The 7,449-nt window shown below is 44.7% G+C and overlaps 1 long non-coding RNA gene across 1 annotated transcript in view; it reads right to left on the bottom strand.

Annotated features, from left to right (window-relative positions):
• Nucleotides 1-7,449, bottom strand: part of LOC308477426 — a 314,602-nt gene that overhangs the window by 249,936 nt on the left and 57,217 nt on the right. The window lies entirely within an intron of this gene.

Consider the following 7,449-nt stretch of genomic DNA (forward strand, 5'->3'; position numbering starts at 1 on the left):
TCCCTTTTCTTGCAAGGAATCCTATTCGGAATAAGGGAATTTCCCTTAAAAAAAGGGAAACGTTGACAGCTATGCTCTGGATACAGATGACTGTAGAGTAATTTTGTGGGGTTTCCCCCCTCAAAAGTTGTCAAGGAATGAACCAACCCTCTGAATCAGCATAGGCTGTGAATTCTCCTTTTGTTCAATTGGTGCTTGGATACATTCCGGCCCAATGGGCCCTAAAGAAAATGCATGTGACTTGGAGTCGACATGCTGCCTTGGTTGCCAAGCAACAACTTTTATGGGCTTGGAAATTGGCACCTCAAGAATGAGGAATGTATGCAAAGGAATACCCTGCACAACTTAATGGCATATGGGATGCCTTTCTGGAGCATTATTCTTAGTAACTTGGAGGGTGCTGTTTTATGATGTTTCCAGTGTTACTTAGCATGCAGGGCCCACAAGATGGTGTGGGAGAACTGTTGTTGAGTCCTGTGGCTCCTGAGGTTCCATTGGGTTCTGTCTTGTCCAGGGATATGGAGCCGAGTGTCATCAGTATGCCAATGATGTCTAGCTCTTTGTCTCTTTTTATTCTAATGCCAATGACATTGTGGAGGTCCTGAACAAAGTGATGGATTGGATGTGGGCTAATAAGCTGAGTTGTAACCCAGATAAGGCAGAAATGCGTCTAGTCAGTAGGACAGCTGATCCAGGTTTTAATGTATGGCCTATTGTGACTTGGGTTGTACTCCTGTTGAGGGCTCTGGTCCACATTATTGGGAGTGCTGCTTGAACTGACTTTGCTCCTGGAGGCCCAGGTATCAGTTGTGGCTTGGAGTGCCTTTGAGTGCTGGCTATTACTAACAGAGCTCTTAACTGTCCTGTGCCATTTTAGGAGGACTGTAGCTCAGTGGCAGAGCAACTGCTTTGTGTGCAGTAGGTACCGGGTTCAGTTCCCAACATCTTTAGGTAGGGCTGGGAGAGAGCCCTATCTGAAACCCTGGAGAGCCACTGCCAGTCAGTGTAGACAATGGTCTACAATGGTCAGCTTCCTATGTTCCTACTGAACTGAAAGCCCGCCTCTTCCCACATGAACCTGCAAGATGGAGATTGCAGAGTGAATAGGTTTACCTCTCAAGTGCTACAGATATCTAGGATTCTGTGATAAGAAGCATTGGCTGGTCCTCATCTCTCTAAAATTAAAGTCTAGTTTGTATAGCCCAAATCTGTCCCAGATCTTGTCATGTCCCACAACTGCATTTATTTATTTTACTTTATGTTGAAACTGTGAAAAGGATCTCAAGGATTCATCTAGTGTTGACTGAATTTTACTTGAAAGTATGAGGAATGAATGAATGATGTAGGAGGTGCAGACACTGCCTTATATCTTCTGTTCTGATATGAAAAGAAAATTGAAGGCGGTCTTGTGAGGTACAATAAATCTTGATAGCAGGAATGACCCTATGTAGTTCCTTGTAATGCAATACCAGCCGGTGTTTGTATGACTTCTGTTCTGGTTGTTTTTCAAGGTTTGATTAGCTTATGACCAGAGAGAGAGAGAGAGAGAGAGAGAGAGAGAGAGAGATGGATGGTCTTCTGCTTGGTTTAGTATGGTTTGCTTGTCTGAGTCATCTTGAGCTATTTCCTTAAGAAAAACAGCCATTTCTACTTACCCGTAGCTCAAATCCAAACTTCTTCTGGCATCAGGAAGTTTCTTGATCACATGTGATGACAGAAAATGAGCCAATGTGATGATGAGGGTGCTGATTTCAACAAAGCTTGAGAAAGAAGCTTCTCCAGTATTTGAGTCTTATCATGTATTTAACAAGTAAAGAAGGATACCTGCTTGGGGATGGATAAATCTGCCAATTTCAGTTTCTCGCAGTTTCTCTTTAAGTTCAGTTCTCCACATCAGTTTGGGACTTTTTCTATTTAAAAAATCTTATAAAAGTTCACCAGCATTTTAGTGAGAATTTCTCCTAATATAGAATATATGCATTTTTTGTATGACACTTTGCCTAATCTACATATTTTTTTGCAAAACAACTTTCCCCAGATGTATGTCTTCATGAATATATGCATTTTTATGTACACTTTACCATAGGATATGCATTTTGTACATATCATGTGGCCAGAGACCTACACTGCAAAATTCAGAGAAGTTCAGTTTTTGAAGGATGGCTGTGTTCATGTATTGTTTTGGGGGAAAGATGATTAGGTAGATTAAACATGAAATGAATCAAAATTTTCCCTCATTCCCACTATTACTACTACCACTACTACTACTACTACTACTACTAAGGATAGTGGTATACTTACTTGTGCCTAGATGTGTCCTGTATTTCTTGATACTTGGGAATATAAATGTAAAGTTCTCTTAATATGGTGGATGCATTTTATTTAAACTATCAAGATAATTCAATTCAATATGACTTGCAAATTGCAAAAATAATATATAACAACCTTAAAGTTCCATGGTAGTTGAGAGGTGGAATTTCCCCTCTTTTTCCTGTGCTGGTCAGTGTCTCTGTAGCTCAGCTGAGCCCTGAGGAAGTTAGGAGCACAGAAATTGCCCCATAGCTTTGGGGAGAATGAAATGTCCCCTCCTTGGCATTCAGGCTTGTGGACAAACCATGCCTTTTAATGATGTATATAAAAAGTTTGCAATGCTGCAGAGTGGAAAATAAATTTAATACTAGTTATTGTGTATGTGACAGTTTCAAATCTAGCAAACTGACTGACACTTTGGGGGGGTGTTACTAAGATCATGAGTTCTCCAGGAAAAGAAATCCTTTGCTGGATGCAAATCTGAATCAAGCTTTTTCTTTTTTGCATTCAGCCTTCTATAGCCACCTTCGCTACACTCTTCGTCAGGGCTTGTTCTAGCCCCAATCTCACTGGTTATTCAGTAAAACTGTATTTGCAGAAGGGGTTGTCGACTGAAGGAGGAGAAAAGTGTGTGTGTGTGTGTGTGTGTGTGTGTGTGTAAGTAAGTAAGTAAGCTGCTTTAGAAAGGGCAAGGCTGAGTTTTTCCCAGAGAGAAAATGCCAGAGTAATTTGTATCATTCACTAGCCTGCCATGTTCCTTTTTATTCCTTTGTTTTTGGTAGATCAGTGCCCCAAACCAGTGTTTTCCTTTCAAATAAAGCAGAGTGACAGAACACATCGACAAATTGGGGGAGAGTTCAGAGACAAGTTGAAGAAATAATGAAGGGGATGGAGCCATGGAGCTAGAAGGCAAGGATAAAAGAGCTAAGTAACAAGAGAGAGGCCAAGGATGTGTCGAGGGCGGGCATGTTTGTATGTGTGTGCAAGCAAAAAACCATGCTCCAGAGGGCCATGTTGAAAGAGGCCATCTCGCTCTGAAATCTTTTAAGTACAACTGTGCTTCTGCAATATATCTGCAAGAGAGAGGAAAAGCAAGCATGTTGCTGTGCTCCGGGAATGCGGATACCCTGGCCTGCATACTACTTTGAAACGTATGGGAAGAACTTTTAAGTCTCCCAGTCTGAAGCCCATCTAATAGCCGTATGTGTGGCATGGGAATTACAGTGTTGTTTGGAACTGGCAGAGCGCACATTGCACGGGCTTAAAAGTGGCTATTAAAAAGAAGCAGCAGAAGAAAGGACGGTATTGAAAATCAATTCTCTCCTTGCAGGCACTGAGCAATTTTATAAGGTATAATAAGATGAGCAATCTAATTCTAGCAGTGAAAAAAACAGATGCCAAGCTATAATTTCCTTTCACCAGAAAATGCTGCTGTGAGGGTCACTTTGTACAATAGAGAGAGTGAAGGGGGGGAAACCACCCCTGTGCCAGGGTTGAATCTTCTTGAGGTGGTCTTTGACGTGGAGTTCTTCTAGTTTTTCCACTGTCTTATGTTTTGACTTTATCGATTATGGCAGGTTCAGGAAACCAAGAGTCCTGTCAGGTGTCACGACAACTGGCAGTGACTTGGATGCTGACTCCAAGGAGAAAGGGCCAGCTGAGTCAATAAAGGTAAAGGGACCCTTGACCATTAAGTCCAGTCGTGGATGACTCTGGGGCTGCGGCGCTCATCTCACTTTACTGGCCGAGGGAGCCGGCGTTTGTCCGCCGACAGCTTCCGGGTCGTGTGGCCAGCATGACTAAGCCGCTTCTGGCGAACCAGAGCAGCACACGGAAACGCCGTTTACCTTCCCGCCGGAGCGGTACCTATTTATCTACTTGCACTTTGACGTACTTTCGAACTGCTAGGTTGGCAGGAGCAGGGACCGAGCAACGGGAGCTAATCTAGTCGCAGGGATTCGAACTGCCGACCTTCTGACCGGCAAGCCCTAGGCTCTGTGGTTTAGACCACAGTGCCATCCGCGAGTCAATAGCACCACTCAAAGAAGGACCAGATATATACCCTCACACTGAACTGGACATAAGGACTACGTAAGGCCAAAACCCCGAACCCCCAAGTGCAGGGCTGCCATACGTCTGGAATTTCCCAGACATTACTGGGATTTCAAAGGCAGAATTGACGTCATGGGGGAATTTCCGAAAGGTGGTACTTTGTCCTGGATCTTAGACAAGTCAATTGAAAAATTGTGGAGTTCATTTTGCATTTTCTTTAAAAAGCTCAACCATTTTTGGGGAGTCCTGGTTTTTACTTTTAGCGAGGACCCCAGGGGCTGCAGCTCCTGAGCTGGATTGACCCTACTGGCATTCTTCCTGCCCCCTGCCCCGAGAGACTGCATGCTGTGCAAGAAACAATGGAGAGGTGTCTGGTTTGAGACAGAGGGATGTTCCTAGAAAAGTTTCCACTTTCCAGCACATGGCAGGACCTGGGAGAAGTAACTGCCCTCAGGAGCCTAATAGGCACTCAGCACAAGCACTTTTTGGAACAAGTCTGTCCAGGGATCTGAGGGGCCTGTCCTGGAGTGCTCTTGCTTTCTGGTTCAGCTTATTGATCTTTGAGTGGCTACAGTTACTACCTGTTGGCCCAAGATCTTGCCACCCATTTCCTCATGACAACGCTTCATGAGTTAGCTATTCTTACTGTGTTTCTTTATGTCCTCAGTTGTTTACCATCAAATGATATTTGACATCTAACAGGTGAGAGAAGTACTGACTTCCACCTTATTAATTGGTTCCTCAAACTCTGCAAGAGACACAGATAGGATTGAATTCAGGTGATTGAAGTACCTGAATTCATCCCTCTTCATGAACCTCTCTAAATGTATAAAGCGAATGAAGTGCTTAGAAACTGATTTTTTTTATTTATTAATGGGAGTGGGTTCTTTTTACATTAGATGATGGTGCTTTGAGTGGAGATGGGGGTTTATGTGGCTGTATATGTTGTGTAATATACGAGATTTGTCTTGACAGTGTTATTTTTAAGTAATAGAATCTGGAATTACAAGACACAAGCAATGGTAGAATAGAAGAACCTCTTAAAACCTGTTTCGAGAAATTGCTTTTCTCATCACAAAGAGCTTTGAGCTGCAGGAACATCTCCTTCTAATTACTGGGAGCCAATGTAAAAGCTGGTAAACTTTTATTATAGGCCTATTACTACAGTGGCTTCAGCACTTCTTCTCAACCCCCACCTCCACCCACTCACAATCGCATGGTGTGCACTGGGGAACAGATTTAGTATGCAGTTTGGTGCTTCTGTTCTGAGTTGGGCCTCTGAAAGACAGCCGCTTACCCTGAAATGTCTTGGAATCCAGGAGTTCATCAATTTTCATTTGCCTGCCTCCTTCTTTTTCCTTATGCCACCAAAAGCGGGTTGTTTAAAAAAGAAAGAAAAGAAAAGAACTAATGAGTCTTGTTTCCAGAAAATGATTAGCTAGTCTTGAAATCCTGGCTCAGCAGGTGGTTTAGAGAAGTTTAAAAACCCCCGAAGTGTGAGTCTGTATAGGTGGAAAGGCAAAAGTTGCTGTAGGTGACTGTTAACCTACGCTGGTGGATAAGGAAGCATGTTGAAGACTGGTTAAAACCCCCAGCTCTAGGTAGGATCCCGAATGTGGTATCTGCAGCAAGCAGCACCTTCAGGGCCAAAAAGCAGCATGGGTGGGATTTTTAGTTTTAAATTTGTCAACAAGGTGTAGAACTTTGTCTCTTGTTGCCACCGCTACTCACTTCTGTTCCTCAGACTCCCTTGCTGAGAAAGATACCGTATTTTTCGCCCCATAGGGCGCACCGGCCCATAGGGCACACCGGCCCATAGGGCGCACCTAGTTTTTTTTTTGGGGGGGGAAATAAAGATTTTTTTTTTATTTCCCCCCCAGGCACGGGGCTGGGGTGGGGGAAGCCTGAGCTTCCCCCGACCCCAGCCCCCAGAACAGGCTGCTATCCGCAACCCTAGGGAGTCTGTGGGAAGTCGCGCCGGTCTCCCCAGGCTTGCGGATATCTGCTCGAAGGCTTCGGGATGCAGGCATCTCTCTTCGGGATGCAGGCAACTCCGCAAACCAGGTCGGGGAACAGTGGGATGGTGGTGCTCCACCTCCCCGTTGTCCCCCGAGCTTGTGGGGCTGGCGGTGGGGAGAAGCGCGCACCAGGCTTTGGGATGCAGGCTGCTATCCGCAAGCCTTGGGAGCCCGACGGGAACTCTCGCGGAGCTCCCAAGGCTTGCGGATAGCTTCCTGAAGCCTGGAGAGTGAGAGGGGTCCGTGCGCACCGACCCCTCTCCTCTCCAGGCTTCAGTGAAAGCCTGCATTCACCCCATAGGACGCACACACACTTCCCCTTCATTTTTGGAGGGGAAAAAGTGCATCCTATAGGGCGAAAAATACGGTAGTTCAGGCACAGGAATGTGCCCTGCATCCTCTGCTGTGACTTTCCTGTTGTCCAACTATCTTCCTGACTGGTCTCCTCCTATTTGAATAAATATATCTAAACAGAATTTGGTTGGTGGTCTTTCTATTTAAGCAATGTGAGCCTTGAAACCTTTTTTTTAGGAAGGGCATCCCTTATAATCTGCTTGAATTTCTTACCTGTATGCTAAGTGTGACTTGTAAACAAAGCTGTTGAAAACTAGTCCCATTTCGGAGCAGATTCCACAATGTTCAGATCAGGAATCGGAAGTCTTAGAGCCACTAAGACGGAAGTGGAATAGTTGACCTTAGGTCTGTTAGGGAGGAGTGGGGGCAATTTTTTGTCACAAGCCTAGGTTACTGAAACAAGCTAAGTAAGGCCTAGTAGCACAGTCTTGAAGGCTACTAGCAGAAGGCTCTTTCTTGTGTGGAAGGATCTCTTAGTAGAAGATCTACTTTCCATGCTGAGGATCTCAGGTTCAATCCACATCTCTCTAGGATGGGCTGGGATAGAACCTGGCCTGGATCCCTGGACAGCCACTGTCTACTGAGCTAGACAGACCAATGGTCAGCTTCAGTATAAGGCAGCTTCCTATGTTCCTAAGAAAAAGCTTACTGATGTATTGCAGACTACCCCATCTTGGTGCCCTTCAGATGTTTCCATCACCTCTGTCCATGCCAG

Source organism: Podarcis pityusensis (genome assembly GCF_964106645.2).
Source record: "Podarcis pityusensis genome assembly, chromosome: 5".
Taxonomy (NCBI): domain Eukaryota; kingdom Metazoa; phylum Chordata; class Lepidosauria; order Squamata; family Lacertidae; genus Podarcis; species Podarcis pityusensis.